The following is a 17,633-nucleotide window of genomic DNA, read 5'->3' as shown; positions in this document are numbered from 1 at the left end:
CTGGTGGGGTTGTGCGGGACACGTCTTTTCCAAATTGGGTCTCTGGGGTTTGCCTGAATAATTTACTAGCAGGCCTCAAGGTGTCGGGTAGGAGGCCCTGGGTCCAGGCAGTGGTATCAGATGGGCAGAGGGTCTATGCTGGTATTTGGAGGGAATCTGTGAGTGCAGACTGCTTATGAAACATGTGTGAGTGCAGGCGTCTGTTTGCTGGTGACCATTAAGCTGGACAACCAGCAAGGAGAGACCCTTTGAAGTGGGTAAGAGGGCCTGGGATCTGTGCAGGAGGGGTATTGGATGGGCCAAGGGACTGTGCTGGTTCTTAAAGAAACCAGGAACGTGTGTGTGCTTGTGACCGTAGAGAGTGTGGGTGTGTGAGTTTTAGAGACATTTAATTCTGACCAGCCAAAGAGGAGGAAAGGGACTTGTCTATACTGGATTTTTTTTGTGAGTCATATGTGAAGGTGCTGTTGAAGGCAGCATCTTCTTGTCTGTGGCTGTTGGTGTGAGTGTCCTGTGTGTATCTCTGGAATACACGTCTGGCCTTGCTACTGGTCGAACACACAAACAGGAAAGCAGCAGCACAGCTGTGTACAGCAGCCTGCGATGGAGAGGAGACACCTGGGTTTCCAGCCTTGGAGACAGACTGGGCTCCAGCCTTTGGGCAGGAGGAACCACCAGGCCACAGAGCTGCTGGAGGTGGTCAGTTACAGCATCTCTTAACAAGCACTGGACCTATGTTAATGAGGTGATTTGAAGAGGATAGTTTTGATGGGTTTTGTTTTAATGACTGTTGCTTGAACTGAAAAATCTCATGTCCTGTTTCTTCATGTGTTCTGAAGAGGTCCTGTTTGTTCCAAGTGCCCTTCGCACTGTGCTGGATTTGCATCCTGAGGACAGAATCACAGAATGGTTGGGGTTGGAAGGGACCTCTGGAGATCATCTGTCCAACCCACTTGCTAAAGCAGGTTCACCTAGAGCAGATGCATCTAGGTGGGTTTTGAATGAATTGTCTTCACTTAAGAAAAAACTGAATGACCCAAACCAAACAACCTGATCTCCAGCCTTCCAGTTAAATGAACTGAGGAAAATGAGAGTTTTTGGTGTGTGCATACATACTTTTTCCTTGGATCACACGCCTGGTTGATTCAGGCCATCTTGTACCCCAGGTGCAAGTCTGCCAGGCTACTCTAACCTTTCTGTAACCTTTACTGTATGTCAGACATACTGAATTAATTTTAAATGCTTTTGTTTAACTGAGACTGACTGTTAGAAATCCAAAAGCAGAAACAAGGGAGAAAAGTTTTGCTGGCCTGCAGCTGAACTTTAGTTCTTTCAGTTCTTGGAAGCTTGTGTTTGCTGAAGGCCGTGTTCTGAAGGGGTAGGCAACTGTGGTGGTGCAGCCCTGCTTCAGGCTACTGTGAGATAAGCCTTACAAGCTTGGGAAGATCTCCCATTGTTCTGTTATGTTGATTACAATTGCAGTGGCCTGGGGCTGGGGTGTCAGGCACTCCCTGGCCATACCTGGGCCATCTGCTGTCTGAATTGTATACGGAATGACTCAGCACCAGTTGTGGCCAGAATGGAAAATACCAACCAAAGGCAATCATCTTGACACCCTAGAGATGGTGATCCAAAGTGAGACCTTTTGGAACTCTGTGGCACTGCAGTGAGCTGTGTGACCCATTATCTCCCCCTGAGCTGGGATACCTGCCAGGGTAGGTTTTGTGAGGATTGAAAGATCGTGTGTTGACTGTTCCATAAGGACTGAAAGGCCTGATTTCGCCAGGTTCACCAACCATCTGTTGATGAATGGCAGCACACAAAGTAATTCATGATATTCACAAAATGGGAAATTTTAATAATAGGTTAACCTGTTTATGAATGTGCAATTTGATTTAGAACTGTTTATCTGTGTGTGTGATTTGATTTAACCTCTATCTGTATGTACCATTTGATTGAGGAAACTGTGCAGTCTTTATGAACTCTACCGTTCTTGAATTGTTAACTGTGTCACTATTTTGATTGTAACAAAATGGTTCCATTAAATTGCTCTCTTAAATTGGCTGATGATTAAGTACTACTAAGAATTATACAACCTAATCTTGTGATGTCTCAAAAATATTAATAAATCCTAAATTGCTACTAAGCCAAAGCGATGTAAAAAAACGTATTTGTGACACAAACAACCAAGATTAGAGTGGCTGGCGTTGAAATATGTGTGTTTAGAGTTTTGGTCAATAAAAGGAAGCTTTTAATAATGAACAAGAACACTTTAAAACTGTTATAAGTGACTCATTTACAGTTGTCACAGGGGAGATTCACACTGCCTAAAAAACCACCACCAAAAGTAGCAGCAAAAGTCATCTTATTGAATTAAGATGTTGTAAAAGTGACGCTTAAGAAAGTCCAATCTATTATGTACTGTACAGGGGATATAATAGTAATTCAAAAATACCAATACAAGTAATTCCCTGTGATATGAGGTTATATGTGTTATTGATCTCTTGCCAAAGATCTGCAGTTGGTAAGGGATCTCTCAACCTTGAGGAGTAACCTTGGGAGGCATCCCAACTCAAGAGGAGATCACTGCCATGCAGCCAGCCGCTTAACAGGGAGAGTTCAAAAGGCTCCCTCAGGCTGTCATATTTATGGAATAAAGTGGTTGGGTTGTAGTCAAATTGCATACAATGGAAAGGGCAAGCATTGAACTCCTTGTACCCACAACTTCATTTGTTCCTTCACAAATTAGCCTTGGAAGAAGCACTTGCTATTCATGTGTTAATCGCATGGTTGGTTTTTTGATTTCCTAGCTCATATGCATCAAACTTCACCGTGTCACCTTGTTCCTTTGTGGATTTTCAAAGAACAAGTTGGAACTAGATAAGTTCTTGACCTGGTAATGGCCTAGACCTTAATTTCCTTTGGGAGCCTGAACCAAACTATCACTAATTTAGTCAAGGAGTTGAATGTATCCATCACACCCCACCATGTGGCTACAGTCAATCCATTTTATCAACTCACAGAGTAATAGTACAGTTACCTATTTTCTGTCATAAATATGCAACATATTGCAGATCAGTGGTAAGGGTACAATAAATGGATAATTTGCTTAACTTAAGCATTACAATTAATGCTAATTATATACCATTGCACAGTCAGCCAGTTGATTGCATATCTTCTACATGTTGGATTAGCATAATTTGTTTCATTATTTGCTCAACTTGTATATACAGAATTATTATAAGCAATGAACAAAATAAAGTCAAAACTAACAAACCCACAACTAGATGTAACATCAAATTCAAAGCTCCAGTTGCTGTTGGTGACCATTCAAGATCAGAAACATGCACAGCCATTGCTGATATGGACAAGTACTGTCTTAGCATGTTCGTTAGCGTCTAATGAAAAATGCCAGAGTCCCCCAGGGAATTAAGGCACATATCAGAGGTTCCAGAGGAACTCCCTTCACACATGAGCCCTGTCCTGGACCAGGGATGTCATCTTCAATGTTTACTTATTGTTGTCCTGTGTTTCTCTGCCAGGCCTGTTGTCAGTGATCCATGGGATGGGTCACAGATCTATCTGGATGTAAAGCTGGAGATAGGGCAGGTTCATTCAGTAGTAGCATCTCCTATAGTCAATGTATAAGGAGCAGCTAAGTCTGTGTTTGCTTCATACATAAAGTTTAACTAGGGCTGCCAGGCTTGTAGGTGTGATTTTGTGTCAGTGACATTATTTCAGGCAACTGTTGAGTTTCAGCAGGTGGGATTCTGCTGAGTTCAGTCTAGATACACTGGTTTGCAGTGTTAACTCTGCCTATTAGTTAGGATCTAAAAATAGCTGTTGCGTCTGATTTTTGCTGATCGCATCAGTACCGCCTTGTCCAGAGAAGGGCCACAAAGATTATCAGGGAGCTAGAACACCTCCCATGTGAGGACAGGCTGAGAGAGCTGGGGTTGTTTAGCTTAGAGAAAGCTCCAGGGAGACCCTCTAATAGCCTTCCAGTTCTTAAAGGGGACCTACAAGGAAACTGGGGCTGGAGTCTTTTGTCAGGGAGTGTTGTGACAGGACAAGGCATAATGGCTTTAAACTAAAAGAGGTTAGATTTAGATTAGATATTAAGAAGAAATTCTTCACTGTGATCATGATGAGACAGTGGAACAAGCTGCCCAAAGAAGCTGTGGATGATTCATTCTTGGAAGCGTTCAAGGCCAGGTTGGATGAGGCTTTTTGAACAACCTGATCTTGTGGAAGGTGTCCCTGCCCATGGCAGGGGGCTTGGAACTAGATGGTCTTTAAGGTCCATTCCAACCTAAACTGTTCTGTGATTCCATTCTGTACTTCAGTAACGATGGAGGATGGAGCTGAGGGTGAGTTAGGAACAATAGTTGGAGCATTGGTTGTGGTGAGGTCAGGAAGGGAAATATCAGTGGGACTCAGACAAGAGAATAGTATTAAACTTAGTGATTAACACCTTAACCTAAAGGCACACAATGTCAACTGAGTGAGAAAGGTATAAAGGACTGTCACGGAGGCACCCCAAAGTTAGTTTAGACGGACAACAAGGTCCAAAACAAACTTGTATTCGCTAAAGAAAATGCGACAGATTAATCGGTCGAAGATGGGGTTTTAGCTCTCCAATAGTGACATAAATACAGGTTTGAGTATCAGTCAAGGTAATTATTAAAGGTGCAGCAAAATAATAACAATGGAGATCCACGGTGTGCATGCACGTGGCTCTCCAAAAACAATGCCAGAGCCGTCCCTGACTCCGGGAAAAGCATACACTTGCCTGAATCTGGCAAGGAATTATTAAAGAAAATACACGTGCTTATATTGAAGCATGGAGTAAGCACTCGCGATCCTGTGAGGAATTCAAGGAAATTTTGTCACTCACCCACGTGGCTCGGTGAGGGGGGGGAATCCTGGTCCCAGAAGATTACCTTAAGGAAATTTTGTCACTCACCCACGTGGCTCGGTGGGGGGTGGGGAATCCCGGTCCCAGAAGATTACCTTAGGCAGCCATTCTGCCTAAGGGAGGGGCTCTCGGCCACAGCATCTGGCTCATGTTCCAAGAGGTCCACGCAAGGGGTGGAGCCTCAACGAGAATCCCGTTTTATATAGCCTGATCAGATCTGACTGTAGGCATTCCAGAAGCTTCTCTGCACCCCCACTCTGGCTGTGTGGTGTCCTGAAACTTCTAAGCACCCCCATTCTGGCTGTGTACGCCCAGCGGCTCCATGGCACTTCTATGCCCCCACCCCTTCTCTCTCTTAACGACCCTGATCAATGACCCTGATCAACGAGTTAAAACAAAAGAAGCTGTTAACCCCATTGCAGGAGAGGGTGGGGGGAGACGTGTCTGCGCCTTCCATGTCAAAGAAAGAGAGGGGTAGAGAGGAGGGGTGTGCATCTGCCACAAGGGACATTTCACAAAAGGGTTGGTACAGGTACATGGCACACTGATTGCTGAATCAGTTTAATGTCTGTTGGTATTTCCATGGTGCTGCCTGTGGGTAGCTAATTGCTGAAAGAGACCAGTTCTTCCCCACTGGGAACTGTGTCACAGGCCTGTGTGATCCTTTGTGCCATGTCTAAAGGAAGACATATTTCATAGCATGCTGCAACTTTGACTAAGGCTTTAGCAGCAGGAAGACCCCAATGTTTGTGCAACCAGAGAGCTACCACAGTGGTTCTGTGGTCCAGATTGGAGACTGGGGCTGAAGTTTCCTCATTTTCATCTGCTACAATTGGCCTGTGATTGGGTTTACCACGGGTGTCAGTGTTTGCCACCATTGCCACTCTTATGATCACAGCAGTTACATCAGCTTGGGCGTTGCAAAAGGCATTGGACATGGGTTTAGCAAAGTGGGAATCAGCATGGCTGACAGCCAAATAACCTGAGTGGGCATAGTCCTGTATTTATTCACAAAGAAGGTGGCCCCAAATATCCCCAGAATGGGTGTTGAAGAAGAGGGAAGAAGAGGGAAGCCAGTGGGTGCACCCTGCAAGAACAGCCTGAGAGCCACTGTAGACCTGGTCATGAGAGGAGCGAATGACTAAGTAAAGGGTCAAGAGTTCAGCCTTCTCTGTGCAATCGTGGCAATCAGGTCTAACAGCTTGGTCATCTCCAGTGGCGTGCCCAAACCAGGGATCATGGTGAAGAATTGTGGAGGCTTCAGTAAACGAACCATCCTTCTGTGGTGTGTTGAAAGGATAGGCTTCTGTAATAGGTGAGTCTGATGGGTTGCTTATAGCTGAAGGAGAAGGAAGTGAAAATTGTATGGTTAGGGCCTAAAGGTTGGATTCTGATAGCAGAGAAAGCAGGAACCCAATGCTGAGTGGTGATGGGTTGCACACATCCTTCAGGGAAAGTAAAGTGTGAAGGACACTGCAAAGAATAGGTTGTAAAACCATCCAGTGTAAGAAGGCAATCCACAAGGGCTTTGTCAATATCAGAAACGACAAGTAAGGTGGTATGTAAAGCACAATGCCATTCCCCATCTGAGGCTTGCACATCTTGCTGCCCTTTGCTGTCTCAAGGAATTGGTTTAGGGGTAGACTGTGCCGGACTTTGTGTTCTAGTCCACCAGTAGGAGCGAGGGGTCCCAAATACCAATATTGTTGAATACTTCTAGGAAAAGGGTTTGGGCCTCATGTTCCAGTCTCAGGTGAAATGTATGCACAGCAAGGAATAGAGAGGATGGGCTAGCTGACTAAAACCCAGGCCTGTCACAACAGAGGTGTAAAGAGCCCAGTAGACTTTAATGTTTGCATTTGGAGGAGGGAATATGTTGAGTAAAGGAAATGTTGCGAAACACTTTCAGGAATAGCTTTGGTATGTGCACACAAGAAAACTCCTTTAAAAAGAACCCGAACACCTTACATTCTGGGCATGACCCTGGCATTTACCAGGAGGAATATAAAGTTCCTGGTGATCTTTGAGTGCTGAAATTTGAGATCATAACTTGTGCAACAGATTCCCATCTATGTCTGCCTAAGAAAATGTCATCAGTATGCTGGTGGTGAGAGACATAAAGAGTGGGAGAAGTTTCAGCTAACGTTGACCAGTAATGGTAAGACTACACCAAAACCCTTGAGACAAATGAGTAAAGGTATAATGAATGCCATTCCAAGTACAAGCAAAGTGAGCTTGGTTGTGCAAGTGGGTGGGACACTGGAAGAAAATGTCTTTAATGTCCAAACCCCCTATGCAATAGGTAAAGAGGAATTGATTACTTCAGCAGCTATTGGGACTGCAGCATGAGACAGAGAGGAACAGAGTTTATGCCTTGGTAGTCACTGGTCAGATGTCGGAACCTGCTGGGTTTGTGCGCTGACTGGATGGGGCTGTTAAAAGGGGGGAGTTGGATGCAAGTGAATGCTGCCTATTTTTCTAGTTCTGTGAGAAGGGAGATAATGAGTTTTGGGGCTTGCGGGTTCACAAGCTGTTAACAGCACGGGTCATTGGAGGTGGAGGGTGCTTCTTAGAATACCCAAATGAGTTTTGGTTCAGAAGTATCAGGAGAAGTACCTTCCCTTGAGCATCACGAAAGGCCTGGTGTCTGAGTAGTTCCATATGTGGAAGTAAAATAGCTATTGCCTCATAGGCATTTGCAGGCCTCTCTAGTTAAGAAATATCTGCAGCGTTACCTAATGGACTCACTGTGTAAGTGTGACCCAAATATTGAAGTGACACTCGTAGAAGGAAGTACTGTCTGGAGTAATCCATGTGTTACCATTTTTGTGGTAATTTACTACATCCTGCTTACCTGATACATAGTTGTAATTCTGTGAAAAACAAGTTGTGTAACCCAGAAGTATATAAACTCTGTCACTGCCCCAGCTGGGTTAGAGTTTGTGCCAGCAGAGGCTGCCACTCTGCTGCTCTGTGTTGTCCTTTGTAGCTACAGTAATGCACTGTTGCTGTTCTGACCTGAATAGAATTGTGTTTTGGTTATTCTGCAATGGATGTTAGAACCTCCAAAAAAACTTCAGATCCTTAGGCCATCTGTCTCTTAGGGAAATTGCACTTGACTATGGGAAAGGGTGGAAGGGGCTCCTGTGAACACATCAACTGCTGCAGAGGGTAAGGGAAGTGGTCCCCTCCAGTGTGCTCAACTGAAGGCAGAATTTTGAGTGCCCATGAGGACAAATGATAGCATCATTGGTGGTGTCTACCTCTGGATGGGAAGTCCCTGTAAGCTGTACCCTCTGTGCCACCTGAGAAGGATCAGCAGGTTCTGACCAGTTCCCCTGGGGTGCTAATTATATGTCTGACAAGTCTGGGTAACCAAGGGCTGGGGGTTTTTCTAGTTCCCAGCTGATGAGCTGGCAGGAGGTACACTAGGGGCCCTTGCTAAGGCTCTGGTGGGAAAAGTTGTGGCATGGTGGGGTTTGTTGGCAAAAGCCAGTAAAACAGATGTTGGGACTCTGTGGACTGCCTGTTTGGGAATGCACAGGGCCAAACAGGCTTTCCATGCTTCAAGGTCAGGGCCCTTTTGCACAAGCCTAGGGGGATTTTTAACTGGACACAAGGGCATTTGGTAGTAACTAGCTGCAGAGGTGGGAGGATGACAGAATGAGCATAACATGAATCAGCTTTGCTAATGGTTGGGACCATGTGGCACTGGGGAATGTGCCTGTAAATCTAGTGCGGGTCGATGTTAATGGGCTCTGAGTAGACCTTTTTTGACTAGTGGGTGCTGCTGGGCCACAAAGGGATGGCAACCTGATAGGGCTTTGTCTGGCACAGGGGCTACATCTAAAGTGTGTTTGATAACCAACTTACCTGTGCTTAATGCCAAATCTATGGGACTGGCCCAGGGAGTAGTTGGTGGGCCTCAGTCATCTTGGGGCCTTTACCTTTGAGCACGCACTAGCGATGACTGAAAGACAGAGTATGTATTTTTCACTGAAGTTTGTAGTTGGATTCTAGACCCTAAAGGAGCATCCAGGCTTCTGATTCTGAAGTTCAGATTATATCCCCCCCCATCATGTGACATATTTGCAAGACAGGTTAAATAAACCACAGTAACAGATTTGTGAGTCTGCTTGATTTGGCTAAGTCTGCGCCTGTGAAAGAGCACACAGAAACACAGTTGCAATGCTGCCATTAGCATCCATTAGCATTAGCAGTTTTAATTGTTCATGTGATTTGTAAGTCCAGTCAGGACACACAATTTTCTGAAGTCAAGTTGGATCAAATATTTCTGCCCCAGGTATCTTGATCAATATATGAAGCTTAATGTATTTTTGTTTCAAAAACTCCCTTCTTGGCATCTTCCAGCCACCTGTCAAGTTTTTCTTGGGCAGGTACTATCACCACAGGGGCCATGTGGCCTTCTCATTTCTGCACAGTCATGTGAAGACTTCTAACACAGGCAGTGCCAAGAGTCTTATCTATCCTAGCCCAAATGTCCTGCTGGGCTTGAGATATTAATTTCTGTAAGAACACAACTTGGCCTTCCACTGCATTTGAGTGGTGCTCAGTGTTTCTAAGACCATGAGCTAAGGGAAATAGGCAGGGTAACTTTCTCTTCATGTGGTCATCTTTCTGACTTTCTCTAATGAAAGAAGGGAACAGGTAGTTGCCTCCGTAAGAGCATCTGGTGCCCACAGGTGGGTCAAGGCCTCTGAACATTTCAGGCACTTGCTGCGAGACTGGGGCCAGTAAGGGTGCCATGTACTGCATCCCTCTGACAATGGAGCGGAGGGGCTTGAGGCATCCTGGTCGAGTTAGATTCAAGATACAGTAACCGACACTGTACTAACAGCTTTAGGGATAAAAAAAATTGTCTCAAATAGCAGTACAGTAACAAGATTCAATCAGTAGTACACTTATCTGGGTCAAAATAATTTTAAATCCAGTAATTCAGTAATACTGGGTATAAGGAACATTTAATGAGGAACTGTTGTTTTTACATAACCGAGGACCTGGCACCTGACCCCAGCAGGGGCGAAGGACCGAGAGACTCTGAATTCTTAATGTAATACACAGTCTCTTCCCAGAATATGTATTGACACCTGTATATGTACCAATACCTGTATTGGTAAGTTAATTTAAGGGGAAGAGTAGCCAAAGTACCAGGAATCTGTATCTTCAATAGATTGATTAGGGGAAGGGTATTGTGTGCGTTGGGATAGTCTGTAAACCCTGAAGTACCCAGCCAATGGGGAACAGGGGAGGGAAATTGTGGGTGGGATTTTGGGAAGATATAAGCAGGGGCTTTTTGCCCTATTAGGTGTGCCTAGCTTTAGGTAGAACACCCGGTCTTGCAAAATTGTTATTAAAATATGTTTTGCTGAGAGATCCTGCCTGGGCCTATTATATTTGCAAAATAATTGTTTCCTACACTGGGCTAAACTTAATTCAATAAATCAAATTTAATAAACAACTTAATATTGGGGTCTGCAAAGACTTGCATGAGCATGGTTGTCAAGCAAGACAGCAGGAAGTAGGGCAGGGCTTCTTCAGATAAGCAACTTGACCAGCCAACAGGCCTGAGGAATTAGAAATTTTTTTATCAGACTGTCTAGCTTTTATTGTTGAGTCACGAAGGTACTATCTGGACTTGCTGACCTGTCATCACATCCCACCTCTGCTCCCTTCTGTGCTGCTTCTTTCCCTTGTGCGCACAGAAAATACCGTATAATACATAGTAACCCCGTGTTTCCACCCCTTCCTTATGTGACTCAGTGCAGGGAAGTGTGTCTGTCTTGTCCTTGCTGTGCAATGCCAGGGCTGCTGTCTAATGCTGCACACTCTTGAGGGTGTCAGGTACAGAGAAGAGTTTGGTTGTGGAGTCTCTTCCTTCAGTCTGTGCTTTCTCTTTGAAATGGAAATACTGTGTTCTTTCCAGAAATTGTGAAATCTCACATAGCTGAAACTGGAAGGAGAGTTTGTAGGGCTAAAACTGGATGTTGATTCTCTTTCCTGGTTGTGCTACAGAATTCTGGTGGGAAGATAGGAAAGTGATGCAACTAAGTGCATTGCAGATGTTGTTAGACTTCTGTATTTTGAGGTTTTGTGCAGAGCTGCAGCTTCCTCCCTGGCAATCCACTGACTCACAGAATGTCAGTTCCAAAGCATCAAGGGTTAAGCAGGGCAGGCTGCCCAGCTGTGCCTGAGGGTGAGTGGGCAGGAGTCTTTGGCAATTAAGAAAAGAAAATGGGCTGGATGGGCAATCAGGCTCAAGTGCTTCTGAATCCATTGGACCCTCTTCCCTGGCACTTGTGGTGGCCTGGGGGTGCACCAGGATGCAGTTCCCCTTCAAGACATGTTATGACAGTCTCATTTGGGGGACAAGTGCCTGGAGCAGTCAGGAAGAGCTGTGAGCTGCTGATGTCCCTGCCCTGGGTGGCCTTTCCAAGGGAATGGCTCTTTGATGTCTCTCTTTTGTTCCCAGAAGAAGCAACCATCTCCCACTCCCAGACTCAGCCCTGGACTCAGAGCAGCCCTGATTGCCTACGGGTGCTGGCCCAAACATCTCTTCCAACTGAAGAACCCCTTTCTGCTAACACATGTAAACCTGAAAAGGCTTCATAAGAATCAATGTAAATAGCAAAAGGAAGGAAGGAGACCAGGCAGATCTGAATTTCATACCAGGGACCCTGACTCCACTCACCACAGATTTAAAGACAGGTATAAATTCTCCTCACTTTATTCATATGACAAAGTAAAGCTGTCTTGCTTTCACTCTTTCTTTTTACTTCAGTCACTTGTGTCTGCTGTAAGTTTCTTTAGATTGGAATTGGATAATCACCCAGGTTCTGGGAGACCCCCTTGCCAGGAGAATTTCTGTGGATATAGCCCCTATTTGATGTTAAATTAGTAACGCTCACATTCAAAGGGCTGACTAAAGATTTGGTTGTTCATTAGTTTAATTCCTGATACACCACCAGCTATTTTTAAGGAGTCCTGTAGTGAACTGTGTGTGCTTGTATATTCATGTTCCTGTAGCTTATTTTTTGTCAAATAAGACTCTGAATTTGACTACTGTGATTTGTGTATCTCACTGGGAATTTGGACCTTAAGCCTGTGCACTTGCTACCCGGGACCCTGGAGATCCCAAATGTGTAGGGACCTGTGAGGAAACAATCCAGATCAAGTAGGGCCTTGGGCTTGTCTGGCAAGGGTGAAATGACACTCCTAGGCAGTGACAACAGAAAGCACCAAGGGAATTAATGTATAAACCACTCCTGGGGAGCCCCAATTGGAGCACTCCTGAGGATCTGCTGGCTCGTGCCTTGGTCATCTCCCCTTAACCTGGGACTCAGGGTGAGGCTACTTTCCTGGGAACTGAGTGATACCTGTTAGGTAGATGATGAGGAGTTTTGAATAGAAGCAGGATAGTCCTCTCTCGCAGGGTGGTAGAATTGTTACCTACATTAAGTATCCCACTAAATCTCACTTTGTGCCTTGGAACCTTATTCCTTCACGGGGTAGATAGTGGCAGAGGATCTGACTGTGACAGCACCATTTGAACTAATTTACCCACAGCAGTTTAATTTTTGTACTCTCTGAGTACATGTGTGTCTTTGTCACATGTGCAAGCCCTACACATAGGAGTAGTGCCTAGGGAGAGGCTGCTTTTTAATGCTGTTGTACTGGGTGTTCAGGTTAGCAGTTTACATGAGTAACTCAGAAAAGTTAAGTTGAGGATACTGTCAGTTAATTTGAAGAGGCTTATTCTTAATTTATATTTCTCATTTTATATATGTATATGTAAATAAACTTATGTCCAGTTTGATTTAAGAAAAAGTGGGAGCTCAGAACACAGCTTTAACTTAAATTCCCATACGTAAGTGGTGTGTTGTTTTCAGCAAAGCATATTGGCTTGAATGTGATACCGTGAGCAGTTACCTTCAGGCTTCAGCTGGATCTTATTTGGCCAGCTTAAAACACAGAGCAAGTCTGTACTTAGACAGACAAGGCTCAGTACCTAAATGGAAATAAATAGTATGTTTATTAGTTAACCCTTACATTTAAATCATCACCTTGCAAACTTGAGGCAGATGAACTACTTTTATTCACATTGTTTTCTATGCCATGCACTACTTCCTATTTATGTCCCCCATTTATTTACTTACGTGGTGTGGAGAGATTGTTGTTGGACAGCTTCAGTGCTTCCTGTGTTCTCCACCAGTGTGTCCGAGGCCAGCCATGGCACCTAGAGCACAAGGATCAATTCGTAGCGGTCAATACCTTTAATGCTTTCAGCACGCTGAATTTCATCATGGTGTGCTGGGGCAGTTGATTGATTAGCACAGAAGTCATTATGCTAGGGAAAAAGTTGAGACCTTAATTAATTCAAGTATCTGTTATCTAAAACTAATAAATCGGTAGTTCTAAATAAAGCATATGAGGCATTAAATTTACAGGGCTGCAAACTGCATTGAACTGTATTGGGTGTGGCTGGGATGGAGTTAGTTTTCTTCACAGCACCTGTATGGTGCTGGGTTTTGGATCTGTGCCTAAGACATAGTTGGTAACTCACCCGTGTCTTCGCAGTTGCTGAGCAGTGCTTGCACAGTGCCGAGGCCGCCTCTGTTTTCCACTTTGCCCCTCTGCAGCAAGTGGAATGAGAGTAGGCAAAGGCTGGGAGGGGACACAGCCAGGACAGGTGACCCAGGTTGGTGAAAGGGGATATTCCATATAGTATAACTTCGTGATCACTAATAAAAAACAGATGGAGGAAGAAGTAGGGTTTGGATTCCAAGGTGGCTATTGCTCAGAGACTAGCTGGGCATTGGTCTGCTTGTGGGAGATAGTGAGTGGTTTCCTTTGATTTGCTTGTTTCCACCCACTGCTTTTCTTTTCCTTTACCTGTTAAAACTTTCTTTATCTCGACCCTTGAATTTTCTCACTTTTAGTTCTTCCAGTTTTCTCTCCTTTTCTGCTTGTGGGTGAGCAAGTGGCTGCATGGATGCTTGGCTGCTGGCCGAGGTCAACCTACCACAAACCCTGCTACAGTTACATCAGAGGAGTTGGGCTCCCATGCTAAGTAAGTTGGGCTCCTGCTAAGTAACTGGGGAGAGACCAGCCCTATGTTGGCATTCACACTGGTAAATATGAGGTTTTGCTGACCACAGCAGGGTACAACACTAGCTTCCTCCTTATCAGTGGATCTGGATGAAGTAAACTTCAATGCTTTTGAAAAGCGATGAGGTCTACAGGTGGCTGTTTCTCCAGAGTGATCAAAGGATCTTCCACAGAGTTGGCTTTGTGCTGAATTTGTATTACTAGTGCCCTGATGACTGGGTCACCTGATCAAATAGCCTTTATTTGTTGTCATTCCTTTAATTTCCTGTTGCTGGACACTTTGTCATGGTACTTCTGGGTTACTGATGTTACTCATTTCCAGGTGAATATTGTTTACTTCTTTCCACTAATTATGCTTAAGGTCAGTCTGTTAGCAGGAACAAATGTATAGCAGTGTTACCTAATGGAAAATGACTATGGAAACATTGCAGTGGTATTTGGTTTGTTTTAAATAGCCCAGGCACTACAGTGTACAATTGCAATAAAAAAACCCTGCATGAATACAGTAGTGTATGGTTATAGTAAACTGTAGTAGAGAACTCTTCTGCTCATGTAGTTTATTAAAGACTGAAGCACATGTATTTAGGTGGCTATCACTCAACTCTTATCTTCAGAAGGAAAATTGGTAATGTAACAAACCATAAAATGCAACACTTTAAAAATGCTAAGTATTTACAGTTTCTGGAAGCATCTACTGTTTCTAAACACCCTTCTTTTATCCCAGAAAGTTCTAATCCCTCTGTTTTTGTGATGTGCATCCCTTTCTCCACCTTCTCCTGCTGTATGGGTTAGAAGCACAAGCCCTCTTCTTGCACACATCTTCTGTGGATGATGGGGTTGCTTCAGCTTTATGCGAGCATTTGCTGTTCCCTATAACCTGCTGATCCCTTTGCTGGTGAGAAGGCATCTGAGTTTGCATGCACACAGCTGAGCTGTGAGTCCCTACTTGTTTTACTATGCACTGTCAGTCCCTCAGCTGAATACATGCTGGTCCCCTTACAGCATCTCATGGAGATGATGCTCTGTCTGGCACAGGTGGAAGTTGTGATGATGACAGGGTGACTTTGGGCAATGCCACACAGATCTTGATGACTGTTTCCACCCCAAAGTGTTTTATTAAAAAAAAAAAAAAAAAAAATCGTGTTTCTCTTACACTTCTGTTGAATCCTTTTCTGTTCCAAAAGTGTCTTTGAGCTTCCCCAGTTATCATTTAATCCAGACAATGATTGCATTCTTCTTCAACACCATTAATTAGTTGATGACCATCTTCCCTTTTGACTTGATTAATTTTGGGCAGATGCCCTCCAGATATATTAGTGTTTTGCACATGTACACACAAAGAATGCACACTTGCCTTCTGACCTTACGAGGTATTATTATCCAGCCAGTTTGTCATGGGTTGACTATAAGAGCAACTCCAGAATAAGTTCTCCTGGCCTGTTATGGTCCGAAAGATCCTTGTATGGGCCCGTAAGAGACCATGCTCATGACATGGGTTCTCCAGGATCATCTGTCCTTTTGTGTTGACATAGCCTGGAGAAAGATGCTTGCCACCATAACTGTTGATTTTTCAGGTTGTTGGGATCTTCAGTGTTGTGATCCTTTGCTGCTGATCTTAACCCACAGTTGGTGAGTTATCTTTTTATGTCCTTTAATTTCAGCAACCTGTTGTCTTCTGCAGTTGCTTACTCCATTTGAACTGGTTGCCCATGTTCCCTGGTGAATCAAAGAAAACAATTGACAGGTGAGTAGTTCACCCTGATGATCATCATGCAGGTGTCTTACCTGCTCTATTGTTGCATTTACCATTTAACGAGAATGCTGCATGCATTAACGCTAAATTAGCAGTTTGGTCACTGCCAAGCTGCTCTCTGCAGAAACGGTAAATGTTTGCTTGGGGCTGGTCATTCACTTACTGTCCAGTGTCAGCACAGTAGTTCCCACACTATGGTTCTGTGGCCTTCTGCCGCACTAATGTTAACTTTCTCTTCCAGCAATGTGTAGGACAAGGGATGCAACCTCATGAGTCTTTACTGTGTGTCCCACTATCCTCTTGACTGGTGACAGCGAACTGGTTTTGTCTGTGCTTTTTGTACACTTGAGGAGTCAAAAACAGTTACTGTGATCTTGGTTTGCCTCTCCTGAGTCCAGTGTAACATTGTTGCATTGTCTCATACTCTCCCTTTGCTTTCACTGTTTAGGTGTTTTTTGGCTCCAGTGTGCAGCTGTACAGTTTTTAATGTTAAGTTACAGTGTTCAGTGAATGAAGTATTAAATCTTTGCTGGCATGTCTTACCCAATCTAATAGATCAAAAGCCTGTAACAATTTATTCTGTGTTTTAGGCTTCATTTATTTTTCTTGGTATTTTCCTGGAGAGGGGCCTCTAAGAAGTAATCAATAATAATCAATAACAAACATTGCTAATGAAAATGGAGGTCTTTCCTATCAGAAATAAGCTTAGATGTTTTGTGTAGATTAAGGCTATTAGAAAACTGAAGCAAATGTAGCCTTCTGCTGTTTGGATGCATTGTTCCTTTTCCCCTAAAACAGAAACCTGTAACAGTTGAATTCACTGTTCTTTATATAGGTGGCCCAAATTCCCCTCAGATCCCTCTCTGAGGTGAATAGGGGTGACTCCAGAATGATTCAGGGACGTTACATAAGATGGGGCCAGATACTTACCTAAAACTGTTTGGTAGAGGAGCTTAAGTGGAGGTGTTTTAATCACATGATATGATTTGTTGAAGAGCTGTGCAGTTACTCCTGTGTTCAATGGGGGGTGTCTCCATTCCCTTTCTATGTACCATCATTGAAAAATTGGTAGTTGCCTATGTAGTAGATTCTGATGAGTTCTGAGGCTCGTAGTCAAAGTGAGAAAGTAGCAGGTGAAGGAGTGAAGCGGGTATGTGTGAGGAAGAGTCTTTTCTTTGTCTTTTGGAGTCTTGTACTGATACTGATCTTCTCAAATCTTCTGAAGACAAGTGTTTTCTGCCAAATATCACTTTTTAAAGTACCATAGTTTGTATTAAAGTTATAAAAACATTTCAGGTTGTGATCACAGTTGCAAACTTAGTTTTCTTAATCCAAGTAATAGTGATGATGAACTAAGGTTGTACTCCTCATGTTTATGGTCTTGATTGTGACAAGAATTGGGTTTTATTCATGGCTAAGTTGTGTGTTCCATGTAGTCAAAGTTTCTTCTCTCTTTACAGTTACTACTAGTTGGCATCTTAGTCTTGTTTACATATCTCAGTCATGTTTCTGGAAGGTATAAATGTCTTAAATTTCTTCAGCAGTTATCTAATTCAAAGACGTGATTGTTTTATGCCCTGGTTGTTTTTCGGGAAATATGTGGTGTAATATTAGCAGTCTGAAATCTTTAGCTTGGATGCAAAAGTCTGCATCGCTGTGAATACCACCTTGATACTGTTGTTGACGTTTTTTTATTAAGTTCCTTTGTTTTCCTGTTTACTTTTGTTATTGCTGTCCTTTGAGAGCAGAGAAAGTAAAAAGAAAGAGTGAAGGAAGATAGAGCAATCTTTGAATCTCGGTAATAACTTCTGGAAATTCTAGCTTTGTGGCGCTTAT

General features: G+C 43.7%; 1 protein-coding gene across 7 annotated transcripts in view; it reads left to right on the top strand.

The window, feature by feature from the left end:
- Window positions 1-17,633, top strand: part of RESF1 (retroelement silencing factor 1) — a 35,229-nt gene that overhangs the window by 7,853 nt on the left and 9,743 nt on the right. For 3 of the 7 annotated variants that reach the window (XM_065034841.1, XM_065034869.1, XM_065034889.1), the window contains exon 2: window positions 15,706-15,788. The exons of 2 other annotated variants lie outside the window; for them this stretch is intronic. The gene's annotated coding sequence lies outside the window, so the exon portion shown is untranslated. Of the gene's footprint in view, window positions 1-11,408; window positions 11,645-15,705; window positions 15,789-17,633 lie in introns of all 7 variants that reach the window. 2 more of the 7 variants (XM_065034862.1, XM_065034852.1) reach the window with 1 other exon arrangement.

This window comes from Columba livia, chromosome 1 (assembly GCF_036013475.1).
Source record: "Columba livia isolate bColLiv1 breed racing homer chromosome 1, bColLiv1.pat.W.v2, whole genome shotgun sequence".
NCBI lineage: Eukaryota > Metazoa > Chordata > Aves > Columbiformes > Columbidae > Columba > Columba livia.
This window is presented reverse-complemented; position numbering and strand designations above follow the sequence as displayed.